This window comes from Cuculus canorus, chromosome 3, assembly GCF_017976375.1.
Source record: "Cuculus canorus isolate bCucCan1 chromosome 3, bCucCan1.pri, whole genome shotgun sequence".
Lineage (NCBI taxonomy): Eukaryota > Metazoa > Chordata > Aves > Cuculiformes > Cuculidae > Cuculus > Cuculus canorus.
The window spans coordinates 34264746-34281909 of NC_071403.1; the positions used below are offsets into that span (position 1 = coordinate 34264746).

The 17164-nt window shown below is 37.0% G+C and overlaps 1 protein-coding gene across 8 annotated transcripts in view; it reads right to left on the reverse strand.

Annotated features, from left to right (window-relative positions):
- Nucleotides 1-17164, reverse strand: part of HS3ST5 (heparan sulfate-glucosamine 3-sulfotransferase 5) — a 203316-nt gene that overhangs the window by 116637 nt on the left and 69515 nt on the right. Inside the window, exon 1 of one of the 8 annotated variants that reach the window (XM_054063395.1) lies at nt 8046-8065. The exons of the other annotated variants lie outside the window; for them this stretch is intronic. The gene's annotated coding sequence lies outside the window, so the exon portion shown is untranslated. Of the gene's footprint in view, nt 1-8045; nt 8066-17164 lie in introns of those variants that run through there. 8 annotated transcript variants of the gene reach the window in all.

Here is a 17164-nt window from a genome sequence, read left to right on the forward strand (position 1 = left end):
TGAGCTGTTATTTTTCTTGAGTCCTTACATTTAATGGATTTATTTATTTTTTTTTGGCATGCTGCAACATATATCAATAATATGGCTCTTCTCACAAATTGACATCTAATAAATTCTATTGAAGAATGCTGAGTTTTATTGACAATTTCTACTGGCTCTGGCCAAAAAAAGCCCCTGTAGCCCTGAAATACAAGGACTAGTCCCTCTGGGTTTCTGTACCAAATGAAATCTTGCAGGAAATCTTTAATAAGCAGCATTAGAAGAGGCCAAGGAACCAGGAAGGAGATATTTTTACACTTTTGACTGCTGTAAACACCTACAGGTAGCCCTCTAGGATGACTATGCTAAGACTTGGACTAATGAACTATTGACAATAATGGCAGCTTAGACACCTAGTTCATCTGGACACCTACATGTGAATGCCTAAATTTAGTTGTTTGAAACATGATCTGAATAATTTTCCAAACTGTCATTACGAATGTCCAAATGTTATATATACTTTTCAGTCTCAAACATACCTAAACTCTGCATTCACTCATAACCATCAACTTTGTGTTAAAAATGAAAATGAAAAACAATCCTGAAGTACTCAACTTTCTCCTTGCTTTCTAATCTTCAGGACGCAGAAATGCATCAAGGTCTATTAACTGCAGGGAACAAGGTTCCAGGCTGCAAGAATTTGAAAGGTATGGCAAACAAACAGGGCTAGAAAGACAGGGCTCTCTGCTTTACACAAGGAAGGCCATTATATGAACACTCATATCAATTCATACCAATTGCATCATGCTAAGTTAAATGACAGATCTGTTCAACTTGCTATCTTTTACCTGCTTTTCAGTTACAATATAAATGCAGATCTAGACATTTCACTGTATTGTGTTCCACATATTTGTTAGTTACAATCCATCATAAAAAATATTAATGAATCTCATGCTAATAAGTCCTGTGCTCTTATTCAATAATGAACTTTCCTTGTCCCTGTATCTGTAACTTAGGATATTAGATTTCACCGGACACAGGAGCTGCTTTGAGCTCTACTGCACCAGATATTGTCCCTTAAAGCCAACATAACTTGAGAATGAAAATTATCCTGGATAAGGGAAAATATTGTATGGTAAAGTGTCAGGCTCTTCTGACTGCTAAACTTGCAGCTTGCATATGAAAAATGAGAACATGCCCAGAAAAACTGATACTATGAGGTGCTCGCACCACATCTCCAGTTGCCCCGTCAAGTAGATTTTTGCCACCTTATGCTGTTAGTACACACACATCCCTACTTTCTCAGCGGAACACTGCCTGCACCCATGCGCCTGGCCATTTCCTGCCTTCCACAGGACAGACAGATTTTTCCTAACACTATTTAACTGCCTTTGTGGAGCTTTTTTGAGGGAAAGTGCTGATGCAGCAGTTCTACTTGTGGATCCACTCGAATTGCCAAAATTCAAGGGGGAGTGTGCGTACGTGTCAAAATATTCTAACTCACAGAAAAATCTCTTTCTTGACAGATTCCACTGATTTCAAATTTGCTGCTTCTCTCACAGACAGCACATGACAAGCTCTGTGACAGTGATTCCAGTCCCTGATGAAAACAGTTGGGATTGTTATCTGCCCTTCAACAGCCCGCTGCCAGTGAGAGTCTATTTAAGCTTGTGTAACATGCAAGGTCATTCACTTCCACCACACTCTTGTTTTCAAATTTCTCTGGGAAAAAAAGTTCTCTTCTCTTCTATTATTATTCTCCTAATGTTTTAATTCAGTGATGAAACTTCTCCAGATAAAGGAAGGAATGTGGCAATTTTAATTTTAATCCATTAACTACACGTACTACTTCTATCTTATCAACAATTATCTATTACTTTGCACATTCATCCATTAATCTGTGTAGCAGCCAACACAAGAGGTTATACAGTCATTTTTAGCACTCCACAGATACGCATTTTCCATTATTACTGTACTCAGAAAGCTTTTTTCCCTAGGGGGCTTCTAATGTGATATTTAGCTTGAATCCTAATGCAACTAAGCTCCATTAAAACTATGCACATGGACTCAAGGGCAACTGTAAACAATGCAAAAATAGATCAATACTAATCTTGATTTGTTTATGTGTATTTCTCAAGGGGCTCTTATATTTATGACTCTAGCCACATGCCCCCATACCATAGGTTCTGACTGGCTGTTCCTTTCAAGTCATGGCAGGGACTTACAAAGTGTGCAACATCAGAGTTGCTCTTATGGATTTAACACAAAATATAAGGAGAATTGCATATTCTTTCTATAAATACAATTAAGAACATATAGAGAATATATTCTCTAGAACATATTCTTCTCTAGAGAAGAATAAAGTTAAAGACTGAAAATAAATAATATACCTTCAGTGTTGCTTACTCTCCTGGGGCTTAACTTGCTGATCCTATTAGGTGATTTTGTTTTATTTATGCAGCCTTTTGAGCATAAACAGACTAGGTAAACAACTATGAGTTATTCCAAATCTTAAAGAAGCAAACTGTGTTTCTATTGTGCACCTGTGATACCAGTAGACTGTATTTGTGCATGCATATTCTATACTAGAAAAAAGTCAACCATTCACAACCATTTGTTGGAAAAAATATTGAATCCACTTTTGGGCCTTAAAAATACACCCCCATTAAGTAATAATAAAAATTTAGTTCTTTAAATGTGTATTTTTCCTTTTAAATCTAGATTTCTAGGCACAAAACCCTTTAATAAACTTCTAAAGACGTTCTATTCAGAAGCCATTCTCAATTATGCAGCTTCCTGCCTTCCTTCTCCTCCTCTCCACTCCTATTCTGTTTATCCATTGTGATTTTTCTTGTTTTATTTTTCTCCTCACCTATCCCTTTTAGGAATGCCAACCAAAAAGCTGCTTTTTCAAATGCCAAAATAAGTATGATTTTGAGGGAAACACCTCCTTGCAGGGTTCTAGCAGTATATTTTGCTCATTAAAATCTTGCAGACAGATTGCTGATGAAAATTCTAATAAGTAATATTAAAGCATTAATACCATGAGCTCAGGGTTTTGTACAGCATAGCAAACCGTATGCTGCAGAGCTTGGGATCTCTTTCCATCTGTCAGCTGACAGTATCCCTGGGTTCCTGCTAATTGTCTACACACCAAGGCAAACAAGTCAGCTAATTCCAGAACAGTGAACTGATTAACTTTGGGTGTATATACATATTTATAAAGAGTGTTGCTTTTGTCTCAATAACAAAATATAGGCATAGTTTTCAGTTTTAAAAATTGTGGACTACAAAATTATTAATAGCATAAAAAACCAACCCAGGACTAATTCTTTCAACTACATATTTCAATGCTATAGTAACATAAAAAAAGATATATATACATGTATGTAGAAAAGTGGAATAAGCAGTCATTGTTTCATTCCTGTTTACTCCAAAAGCCTCACAATTACCCTTCCACTACATTTGGTAAATAAAATACAGATATTTTGAAAGAATGTAGTATTTTCCCTATTTTAGTACTGAAAAAGTATGTTAAAAATAGACTGGTTTTATTTTCACTTTTTATCTCTAGAAATTCATACACTTCTACCATAAAGCCATGAACAGATAAAATCACATCTTTTTAGATCTATAACATGTTAAAGTATTTACTTTGATTTCCTTTAGTGTAAATATGAATGCTCAGGTCAGCAGATGCCATTCATTCTCCACTGCTGTGTACACTAAACAATCTCTTGGTTCTACAATTTCAAACCTAATGTTGGGATGGTTCTGTAAATGGTGAAACCCAGCAGTAACCTAGAGCAACTTCTGATTATATTTTGCTCCCATGCACGCCTGATCCCCTCACAAACCAGAATGTGCAACTTTGGATGGGCCCATGTACAGTTCATTCTTTTTTTATGACCATGCTGACAGCAACTGTGGTGTATTTTTAAAACAACAATAGTGAATACCGGCAACATAAAAGAGTACTGAGACCAGAGGCTAGAAGCCCATAGCTAGCTAATAGCAAGAGTGTCTTCAATTCTAAACCACAAATAGGTATCTCTTTTTTCTTCCAGCCTCACCACTTTTGTGTTCCTTTTTTTAGTATGGCCCAATTACGAGAGAGCGCTGGAAGACGTTTTTGCAGAGAAAGTTCACTAGTCTGGTGGTGGAGCTGTGATTTTAAACTTCCTGAAGACAGCAACGGCCATGAGATTTGGCCTCCCTCTTCCTAGCCCCAATCAATAGAATGTATGTGTGGTTAGAAGTAGAATTACTGTGTTGATGCATGTTCGACTATCATTAGCTTTTTTATTTTTGAGAAAAATAAGCACATATATTACCAGAACCTATTTGCTGCTTAAAGACAGAAAAGAGTGTTTTAATTTATAGCTTGAGTTCTATGGTAAAGTTCTCTGTACATTTATTAGTATGACTTATCAAAAAAAAATTATCTTGACCACAACTAAACTCAATTAGCTGAGAAGACTGGAGACATTATGCTTTGTTATTAAAGGACTGAAGATCTTTTTCTAGGACTACCTCTCCAGCATCTCTTTTATAATTTAGAGAAAATCCACAGTAACAAACAAAAATTTCTGCATCAAGTCCTTCATACTGCTGCCACCTTTCCTTCTAACAGATTTTCTTATTGGTAAAATGATAAATCTGGCAATTAAGTGGTTTTGTTTGGTTTCTTTTTTTTTTTTATCCCCAAATCTAGTCTTATATGAACAGTTGTCTCACTGAAAATCATTGCGTCCCTTCTGATCACTGTCCACACTCATTAAATTGAGCCATTATATAGCACAGCACTGCTGCGGCAGCAGGCAGGAGCAGGAATCCTAGAATTTACGTATTCAAATATTAAAAGATGATATGCAATATTTTCTGGTTCCTGAATTAGCAAATCAACAGAGGAAAGGCTTATGCTTATATAATGTATTTCAGCCTGAGTGTGACAACATTAATTATCCACTGTAACATGCTGATTTATAATTATGAAATCAGTAATTTAATTGGCATCTAAAGCAGTAAAAACATTCCTGCCAGTGTTATTATCTAAGTGTCAGTGCTTGATGCTTTCAAACTTCGTTAAGTTGTCAAAAAACACCATTCTGTTAAATGCTTATACCTGCAAAACTGATAACTATTTGACAAAAAATGTTTTAAAAAGTGTTACTACATGACTGCTGAAGATGCTGTCTACATATTTCAGGCAAACAAGCCAAGCTCAGTGCTGGTCATCAAGCACATGTCTTACTGTTGATGATAGGAATACCTAATATCTATACTCCTGAGGAACAGAAGCTGCCACCAAATCAAGTAAAAATGACTGATATGTGAATTAGTGATTATGTCAATCTGACCATCACAGCTTCAGTCCTGGATGCAACTGCATGTTGGCATCCAAATGTTTGCAGGTTTGTGATGAGGTAGTATGAACTACAGAATAACATAGCACCCACCAGAAGATGAGAGTAGCTACTTCAATGAAGCAGTGATGAGCAGTACAAGAGCTGGGATCAGATAGCCCAGTTCACTATACCTGAGGTACTGCATGTTAAAGAGCCTGGGGACTAATTTTATTCTTGACAGTCCTTTCACTCCTGAACTACAGATCATAGCTAGAACAGCAGACAGTTCTTCAACTTTGTAGACTTGAGTGAAGGGCCTGATCTTCAGAGAGAAAATCACATAAAGGGAATATATCAGAATAAACCTAACAGGACAGCGATCTGCATGAGCGATGCTCTGTCAAAGGAAGTATCCAACTTAAAAACTGGATAAGCAGGTGGCAGAAGGCAGGGAAGAGAATAAAAATCCCAGTGCTGTAGTCAATAAATCATCCTACAATGGTTTCTTAGCCCTGCTGTACATGACGTATTGTTCCTGTGTAACTATTTCTGTGATGAAAGGGATTCCTTCTACTGAAACTGTTCTACATCTCCAGCTGCTAATGGGACTGTAGTACCACCACTGTAAGCAATTCATTAAACCCTATGGGAATAATCCTGGATAAGCAAGATATAACTGATGACATAACAATGTGAACTGCTGAAATATTTAGGCATAATTTCCAGTTATTGCATACTGCCCTTTTTCAGCCTCCTGGCACAGTCATAGTGCTGCAACTGCTGAGGCCATTTTCTCAGATCATTTAAGAAGACTGTCAATTCCTTACACAATATGTCATTTTGACATAAATAAAAGTATTCTACTAAAAGCTGCTAAGCTAAAGATAGCTATAAGTATACCAAGAAAAATTTAGTATTTCCAAGAGTATAACCTATGAGGTTTCCCAATGGGAGATATGTAACTTCACACTAAAAGTATCATTCTGTCAGATGTGTGTGTACAGAGTAGCATTCAACTTGAGTGAACTAAAAGTAAAGCAACTGCAATGGGAATCCGTCTGCAGCCAGTGGAGACAGACGTCTCCCTGGGGTGCTCCATCCCTTCCCGAGGCAGTGTTGCAGTGTCTTTGTGTTTTCCACCACCAAGGGCTGCCTGCATGAAATTCTGAAGCCTGCCTTTCATTCAGCTCAAATCTCTCACAGAAGTCACCACCACAGTGTTTTATCAAAACCTTACAGTACTATTTTCCCATTGCTATCCTCACATCCTTGTATCTGCAAGCCTCAAAGTTGTTGCTATTGTGCATTCTAACAGGAAATGACTGTCACTGTTGTGAGAGTCACCGTTCTTCCATCCTTTCCCTCCACTTTGATTACTTAGTGGACCAAATAAAATGCATTCATGCAGCTTAATTCGTTGCAGCACCTGCCCCTAAAATGTGCTTCCATCAATACTAACAGCATCATACACATAAACAGCTGACAGTTTGAGCAGGTCTTGAACACGTTCATACAGTTAATATAGAAGTTAACGTGTGTGTGTCTTGGTAAATTGCCTGCTGATGGGAGTGGGGCTCAGGGGCGCTCAGCTGTGAATCTAGTCACTTCTCTCCCCTGATGACCACCAGGGATTGTTTTTACTCTCTACTTCCTCTTCTGTTTTTATCTTTCCCTCAAAGCTACTTTGACTGTCGATGTATGCCACCAGCTACGGAGTCTGCTGATAAATCTCTATGCACGTGAACCTGCCTCCTTTGTGACACAATAGGTGACTGATATTTCTCAGGCACCTAATTTTCTGACAGTTGGAGTTAGGTCAAACAAATCCCACCCTCAGGCAGTGCTGAGATGGAGAGAGCTGGCAGAAACCCTTTTCTAACATCTGAATTTTAAATACTTAGCTTATGTGCACAGTCCTGAAGACTGTAACCAATACACACTAGCAACAGGATTATAGCCTATGCTGGTAGAATAACTTAATTGTTCATGCTCAGTCTTTCTAATATTTCCCACAGCTTTCGTTCTGTTTGAAAGTAAGCCTCAGCCTTAGAAGCACTTTTAAGTCTTTGGTAATATTAATAGACTATAATCACGGAACAATCAGAACCGTGAGAAGTAAACTCTCTAGTTTAGCACTTGTAAATCAAGATTCCTAGGCTTCTTTGATCACTACAAAAGTAATTAACCACAACATGGAAGAAAAATAAATACAAAAAAATGTTATTGAAGAACTAAGCTATTATTTAGACAATTGAAAAAAACAGGAAAAGCAAAAGAATGTGGAATACTTAATTTCATTTCTTTGTGTATTTTCATTATCAATTGTCATTACTAAGAAGATTCACAATGGAAAATATCATCCCAATTTTTAATCACTTTAAATACAGATTTGTGAAGCATCGCATAATTATCTTTTATTCTCCCTTTTGTACGATGAGAATGATATGAAAAGAGCTATTTTTAAAGCAGCATACTGCAATACATAATGGTCATGTATTTATAAAACATTAACTGTTAGTGTCCTCAGCATAGCGATTTGTTACTCATTGTCTAGTGAAAACGAAGCCAATTCAAAGCAGTCACTGCCACAAAAATACCAACTGCAGCACAGGGTAGAGATTTCAGTGAAAAACAGAACATGTTTAAAATACTAAGAAAGAAATGTGAAATACAAAAAGTTTCAGAATAAGTATGCAAAACACAAAAGCCTTCACTTACGGCATTTTAGAAAGGAGGATGATCCACCAGCCACTCAAACCAGGAAGAAGGTTACTGAGACAAAGCAGTACAAATTAGCTACACACAGACATATTTATGTGGTTTCTGGACCAGAGCTGATTCCTATCCAGCCTAAGAGAAGCCTGGGGAACAAGCTAGCCTGGCATAAGTAGCCTGTTAAAACATTTGTCTACTCATTTTGCTGTTAGTCATAATCCATAACTCACTATTAAGTAGCTTGTTCGAGATGACTCAATGTTGAGAGCGCTCATAACTTTTTGTGAGTCTCCTAATGTGCTCTTTCTAAAGAACTAGCTTCTAGGAGTCTTATGTTTTCTTATAACTATTAAGGATATTTCTGGCCTCAATAGCTGTGCTAAATTTGAAAATTTTATCAGAATTCATAAAACCAGAACACAAATAAAAACAAATGCAAATGTTGTTGGTTTGTTTTGACTTATTTTTACATCATTATTTTTGAACAGCAAAGCTTATACGCTTATATTCTTTGCTAGTGCTTACACACTTTGCTAAACTTGAGCTGAAATTTGGTGTGATCCAAGGAAGCAAACTGGAGTGAATAGGACTCAAGTAGGACATAAGGACTGAAAACTAAGTACATTCTCAAGGACTTTCTGGAATTGGGTCTTGGTATGTCTTTTGCACAAGCTAATTTAGACTCTGCGTATCTAAAATAGAATTCAGCCACATACATATTAATTTATTCAAATTGCTCAAAAGTAATTACTGAATAAGTCAAGAAATAAAATGAAAAAATGTTACAATATAGTGTGTGCCCAATACATAAAAATAAGTTACAAAGCATGTAAGAAAAAGCAGCTCTCATTTATATAAAAGAACAGTTACTTCAAATAAATAGTAAAAGTAGGTTAAAGCCCAGGGAAATCTTGTACCATGTTCAACAGCATTAAAACTGTCATAATATGAATGATTGTCAAAAAGTGATGGGATCTGGCAATATTAAGAAATATTAAATAGGCAAGAGATTTTTTTACAACATTACACCATTTTTGACAGTTTATATACCTAGAAAGAAGGCTCATTAATACTTATAAAGACCAACCTATTCAATTTTGTTTCATATTCTCTGATACACTTCAGCAGCAATGAAAAGATGATTTGGACACAACTAAAGGCTTTTGTAATAGCTGTCAACTTGGTCAAACACTGTTTTGAACAATCTGGACAAAAAGTTTGACAGTATACTTAATTCAATGTAAAATTAATAAAAGCAATTCAAAGCAAAAGCATTTTCTTAAGGAAGGAGGGAAAGAGAAGAATCTACTATTTCCAAACAGTTTTTATCTGTCCTTCTTTCCTGTTTTAGGACTAAATCCCATTCATTTTGATCTACAAGTTGCATTCGGATGAATGGTTGCCTCCAGGAATTAGCCTGTGTCTGAGACATCAGTTTCTGGAATGAAAAACAAAGTCTGTGATACTGAATCATTTATTGACTTGGGGTTATGTAAACACAGCATTTAGAAGTTGGTTCTTTTATTTACATTTAAAAATCTAGTTGATTGTCACTTCCTGCTTTAGTCAAGTGGCATACAGTTTTTGTTTTCTGAAGCCACTCCTGCTTCTTTATTCCACCATCCCTCATCTTCCCTTCAGTTGTTAATTTCTATTTTACAAGAAGAATGGCACTCAGGAGGGAAACAGTGGCCCCAAAATTCCAACACTGCATCTTAAATTAGTTGATATAATTTTTATTCGATGATTAGAACCAACATTGTCTCAATATTTATGGAAGATAATGATATATCTATACAAAAAAGAACCTGTGACCTACAAAAAAAGAAAACTAGAACTAAGAAGTCCAAAAATTCTCCTCCTCTCCCTCACTCCTTGTAGAATATAGAAGTTTTGGAAAAGTTTAAAGGGATGATACTAACTACAGAGGCTTCTATACTTTATCAAGAGAGACATGATCAGAAAATGTTTCTGTACTGTCTGAAGCGGCATTTGAATTCCAAAACACAGATTCTCAAAAATACACACAGTAAGTATACCACTGGAGTAAGAAAAAATGTATTTCCATCCATAAGGCCATGCGGAATAACTGGTTGTGCTGTCAGCATTAGTGATTTTTTTCCTTTCTTCCCTAAGGGCTGACTGTTAACACTGTGCAACACCAGGAGCTTCCATTGGTGTAGTGAAAGAAGAAGCCATTCCAAGACCCAAAACTTACCTTGCCCCATTCAGAAGAGTGTTTGTATCCATCAGATCACATTCTTCAGATTAAATGTTTTCTGATAACTCACAATACAATAATTATTCCAAAATATTATAACTTGTACTCCAACTACCCTTGAAAGGAAAACAAACATAAACCTTTCACTTTAATAACTGAGAAAAAAAGGCATAGACAAAACCTCAGCTACTGAAGAGGTAAAGAAAAAGATAAAGCAGCAAGACTTAAGGACGTGAACAGACTGTCTCACATCAAAGGTATGTCTCTGTAGTGTTGTGCTGCTCAACTCAGGTACGTGATCTAAGACAGACCTCTGGAACAATGATTTAGTCGAGTCGGTGTGGCAGGATGCTGAGGGCAGCTGGCCCTGTATCTCCCTGTGCCGCTCAGGTGCAGCTGTACCGCCCCTAGGACATAACACTGCAGAGTTGTAGAGACATCTCAGCTCACCTAGGGTTGATGTATCTCATTAGATTTTGCTGAAAAGGCAACTCAGTCTACACATTCACATGTGGCTTTTTCCTTCCATTTGTGTCTATCCAGAACATTTAATCCAAATCTTTTGGTGTTTAAGCCTGTGCTCTCTGGATGACTAAACAGGACTGCCTAAAATCTAGAGAATTTCATTTGTATCATTACCTCTCCCGCTCTGTGGTGAGGATACATGCTAAGGCATTAATAACAACTTCTGCCAATTCCAGTTTCCTCTAACTTTTTTCTAGGAGGCCAGAACAGGCAAGTGCTATCACATATCCCCACAGCAACTCATATTTACTACATCACAAGAAGCTATAGAAGTATTCTCCCAGAAAATGTACAAGTGCATGCAGAGAGCTACCACTATTGTTTATTTCTGCTCAGCAGAACGGTCTCTCTTACCCTAAAGAAGGTACCCTGAAACCGCAGCAAATTTGGCAGATGGGTCTGAGGAGAGGTTGCACAGTCAGGGCCTCCAAACTAAGTGAGTCTTGTCTAAGGCTTAATGAACACAGTTTACATGGGCAGACGGGAGAGAAAGAAGTCCTGTCAGCATTATCTGTGTCAGAGAGATACAGAACTTCTAGGCAATGTGCTCTAATGCGGTCTGGCTGAACTACATCTCTTCAGTTATACAACGACAGCCTTTAGTTATCTGACTCACATCCTACCTCTCAGTGTTAGGTATGAATGAAAGCCATCTCTGGTCAGAACACCTTACTCTGCCACTGAAACACTATCTGATGAAACAATGTTATATAAACTCTCAGGGCTTACATTTTAGGCAGTAACATATTTTCCTTCAGTTGCAAAAATACAGTCTTGAAAAGCCGAAGGTAGAATTAATTATGAATTTAGTTGTTCATGTAGAATAATGTGTATTTAAAATAGCTCAGCACTGAAATTGCCTCAAAGGCAGAAACATCTGCTGTAGAGCACAAGCACACACATCCTGGCTAAAAACAGAAGCCTGAGATTTTACTGTTGATCAGCTCTGCTTTTGCTTGTACCTAACACTGCTGCCCGATTACATTACAAACACTATATAAGTTTAATGATTAGTGTGAGCGGCACCTAAAACATAATATGCAGGTAGGATGAGTATGTGGATGCATAAAACTAATGTGAAAATGCATTTACATAAAATGACATCGTCCTAAGAAACCTGCCTCTTCAGCACAAAAAAGCTCATACATACATAGATCTCAGAAGGATTGTATTCCAGAAACAGATGGAATTTTGCACATTTTTCAAAATGAAAAGTGAAGCAATAGGAAATAGCCTGCAGAGAGCCAAACAGTCCAGATAGTTCACTGGTAGCTTACCACTCACGGAGGAGGAGAGCATGGAGGAAAAATACACATCAGCATGCAAAATCTGAAATCACCACGATATACTTTAGTGTTTGACACTGAGATTGCTTACTTTTTACTTACAAGAAGGAAAGGAAGTTTATTGTGATACGGTGAGAGACACTAGCTGTGTAACTGAATACTGCTTGCAGTAATGACTATTCAGTTAAAAGGAGCCTGCAGCAGGGCCATTCCTTGCTGCTCGGAGGTCAGTTGACATCTGCAAGTCCCCAAGAAGATTTGCAGCTTTGCCTATGTACCACTTTAAGCCAGTGGCTCCTGGCTTCATTTTCATTATGAAAGGAGCAATGGGAACATGTTCTCCTCGTAGAGGCCTCTGCTCTTTGTGGTTTCTAACCCTCCTCACAGTAACACAGAGTGAACGCAGTAACACAGAGTTTCACTGAGCATATGTTTGTGTGTTGGACAGACTCACTAGAAATTTATTGCTGTTTGCTGTTCTAAACTCCTGCAGGAACACACCTATTAGAAGCCTATTGCTTCTTTCAGTACACAGGCGTAGACTTGTTATAGGCAGCTTCTGATCCTCTGGGACGACGGAGTGCCACAAACAATGTGAAAACATGGATAACATAGAGCATATATAATTGTAAGGATATATAATTAAAAGGTAAGTGAGAAAGGAAAGCTTAACAGCACAGTATTGACTGTGAACCACAGATTACCTAAGTGATGTGGAAACAGCAACTTGCTTTGGAAGCATTATAAAACAGAGCATCACCTCATCCATGGTACAGTTAGCCTGCAAGACAGATAACTTCCCTATTCAAAAGCTAATTTATTGAGTTGAAATTACTGACCTACAATAAAGGTAACATAACAAGTCTTCCCTGATAGCTCTAAAGAATAGTAGCTATCCTTCTCTCTCACCCTACATAATGAAGGAAAGAAGAGAAAACCCACTTTTATGTACCTAAATATCAGAGTCTCATTTTGTCTCTGATGACAAACAGAAAAATCCATTCAAGATTAGTCTTTTTGTGATGTGCACCTGAGAAACAGACAGCAGAATTTTTTAGCATAATAACTCACTGTTAGATTACCACTTCTCATATAGCCATGACAGGGACAAGAAGAAACAACACCTGTGCTCTGTAAATAGCTGCAAACTTAGAAAAACCCTTCTAGAAATGTGGAAAGCCAAGGTCCCAGAAAGGCACAGTAGAACAGAGCTTGTATGAAACATTTCTAGGCACTGTTTTAGATCTGGCTGTGTTAATAGCTGACTATTAAATCAGATCAAATGACCACCAGGATAGTCCTACCCCATCACTGGTTATTGGTAAAGAGACCTAGCTGTCCCTCACTCTTCAGCCTGCACAGGATCTCCACTACTGAGTGGTGAAGAGTAAAGTCAGGATTTGGAATTTTAGGAAAGCAAAAAAAAAAAAATGATCAGAGTGATGGAACACCTCTCATGTGAGAAAAGACTATCAGAGTTGGGGTTGTTCAGCCTAGAGAAGAGAAGGCTCTGGGGAGGCTTTATTGTGGCCTTTCAGTAATTAAAGGAGGCTTATAAGAAAGGGGACAAACTATTTAGTAGGGCCTGTTGTGACAGTACAAGGAGTAATGGTTTTAAAGCAAAAGAGGGTAGATTCAGACTAAATATAAGGAAGAATTGTTTAATGAAAGGGTAGTAAGGCACTGGAATAGGTTGCCCAGAGAGGTGGCCTTTCCAGATCAGGTTGAACAGGGCTCTGGGCTACCTGATCTAGTTGAAGATATCCCTGCTCATTGCAGGGGAGTAGGACTTTAAAGGTCACTTTCAACCAAAAATATTCTATGACTCCAAGATTCTCCCTTTAAAGGGAATGAGTGTGGTACATACAAGTGAAAAGGAGCAGGGAATGGTCATATTTAACAGTAGATTTACACAATCCACTGCATGATAAATTGGAAATCAAGTGCAATTCAAGTGGAACCATTTTGGAATTCAGGAAAATAAGTCCTGAGAAATGTCACACATAAAGGATTTAAACAGCAAGCAAATCACAAGATATGCTACTGAGACCACAACAGACTCTTATTTACTGACAAAACAACCAACATAGAGGAAACATACTGACAATCTACATTAACTGACAAAATCCCACGCAAAATATTGTCAGAACAACAACAAAGGAAAAACTTACTTGCAGCTTTGCAATACTCTTTGTAATACTCTTGCACCATAGTTATAATGATGATGATGGTAACTTAAATATGGTCAAGAAGATGAAGAGATATAGTCACTGCAATTTTTTTTTTTTTTAATTTCTTCTTCCTCCATCACATCTTCTGGACAAAGGAAGAGGAAAGCCCCAACTGAGGATTTCCCCTGTGACATTGTTAGCTCCAGTGCTTTCCCCGAGTCCCACTGGCATAAAGAGACATATTGGCAGGGAAGGTACATGGTGATACTGTTCTGGCAACCTCCATCTGGCGTATTTGTCCCAGAGGAGTTGAAGACAGCTGGCATCAGTTTCAATAGGCAGATTCAAAGCTTTCTCTGGATCAATGTGCACAAATCAGACCTATAACTCTGTTGGTTGTTGTGCTCCTGCATCGGCAGACTTTGCCACAATTGGAAAACACAGGATTTTTGTCTTATTTCTTCACTCTTAAGCCTAAAATATTATCCATTGTAACACCAGTCATTCAGCATCATCTTCCCATCTTTGTTGCCCTTCTAGCACAAAAAGCAGAGTTTAAAGCCCTTCAAAGGGAACCTCTCTTAATCGGTCCTAATCATCTGAAAAAGAAAATCATTAAAGAAATAGCTCAGCCCTTACAAATTAAGGACATCTGAACTTTCCTAGCAAAAAGCTCGAATCAGTTAAACTGAACTTCTTCCACTGGCAGTACTGAAGGTTAACAACAGACTGGATCAATTATCCCTAAAACATTCTCCGTGAACATATCTAGCTGAAATCATACCTGGAGAACCTGTGTGATACCTTAAAAGTTTTAATGAAATAAATTTTCAAAAAGAGCAAAACCTGTTACTTTCTTCTTTGTCCCAGATAATGTGAATTAATACTTCTGTTAATTAGTGTAATAATTAAGATATAGATTGATATTAGAGAGAGGAGTCAAGTAGCATGTATGAAAATAGAATTAGATCTCTTATATAAGCTGTTCATGACAAACGGTATCATTATTTAAGACTGCAATGCAATACTACAGAGACATACACAACACAAATGGCCAAAAAGAATAATAATAAAAAAAGAAACCTATTAACAACTGCAGTGAGATTTTACTAGCAGGAAGAAACCTAGCAGCCAAGAAACTTATTTTCACAATCCAGCATCAGGGGCTAATAAACTGTCATCTCAATGCTGCAGACATTAATCACTGAGAACAGTCCCACTGAAATTAAAAGCCATCAAATGTTCTTTCTCATTATGCTTAAAGAGGTCTTTTTTAAGAAAAAAACTTTGAAATCATACCGATATCTACAGCCATGGTAGAGGACACAATTGTTGCTTCCATGTGAGATTTACTCTAACAATATTCAAAAGCTGTCTTTTGAAGTTTAAAAAATGCCTTAATTTAAGTAAATTTTGCTAATAATATGAATAATGATAGAAAACTAGACAGAAAAAGCATTTTTAAATTAAATGTCAGGTTTTCCTTCATGCTTTTTTACATGTCTAGTCATTCATATGTATCAGCAGAGCATCCCTTAAGCACAAATTCAAATTCTTTCATGACTCAGCTATTTAATGTGAAATTAGTGCCAAATGTTTATGTTATAGTGAAAAATAAGAACTTGCTTGAGAAGTTTTTATGTGGCATCATATCCAAGTTTCATGTGGCAATTTTATTACTTAACATTTTAAAATATTATGATCTAAAAGGTAATTGGTCTTGAAAAAAACCTGAAAAACTGAAATACCCCCTCTTCTACAATCCAATCTTTCCTTCATATATGGCCACCTAGGAAGCTGTTCAAGTTTTCCTATTTGATGAAAAAAAAAAGAAAGGAAAGAGATAGGCTTTTAGATCTATTTGGTGTAGCAGGACAAGGGTTACACAGATTTTTAATGGTGTGTTTCTTCCATTATCCCTATCCAAAACATTATGACTTCTCTAACAGAACTTTATTTTCTACCTCTTTGAGACACTGTTAGCAGTGAGACACTTGAACTACCTTTCAGCATAATAATAAATAAGTCACTTTTCCGAAAATGCTGTTCTCAAAAGAGATGTCCTTTAGAACTTCCTTGAAGAACTGAACTTTAAGGGGGTGTTTATAAATTGGAGGGGTGGTATGTGTTGGATAAAAGAGAGAGATTGTGACCAAAGAGGCATTTTCCATAAAAATAATTTTCAGAAAGCATCAAATCTTGACTAATGACATCTCATTCTTAAGGATGCAAAGGCATTGGAATCAATCTTAAGGTTAGTTTCTTTCATTAGTACATATTAAAATAATTTCTATGCATATCCCAGAGCTCCTGACTATTTTTCCCCCAGATAAATAAAGTCATTTTGAGAGAACTGAGGTAATAATTGCAATACAAGTGACTTAAATGTTGGCAGTGTTAAGGGTTAAGGGTTGGACTTTATCTTAAGAGTCTTTTCCAACCTAAATGATTCTATGACTCTAAAAGCCCCTTGCCTTTGCTAGAAACATTTACACTGACCTCAGCAAGCTTTGGCTGAGTTTCAACGGAGATTATTAAAGTGTTTTGATTCAACATCTAACTACAATGCAGAAAATTAAGACTTAGAAGAGACAGGTTTGTTGATGCTGTAAACTTTCATAGCTCTATTGACTTCAAGAACGTTTCAATAATTTATATTAGCAGATGCTTTGCCTTAAAAAATCACAAAAAACTTTCAATCCCCTTATATTATTCTTCCATGCTGCACAGACGACATTTTGGACAGTGAATATGAATGTAGAGTCAGTACATCGACTTTTCATTTTTTTATTATCAGCTATTAGAAGACAAATAAGTTGTGTGCACATTGATTTCCCACTGTTCTGTATGTGGAGCAGATAATAAATCCATATTGTACCAAGTGTGCTTTAGAAAAATATGTACTCTGTATTTTAGAAC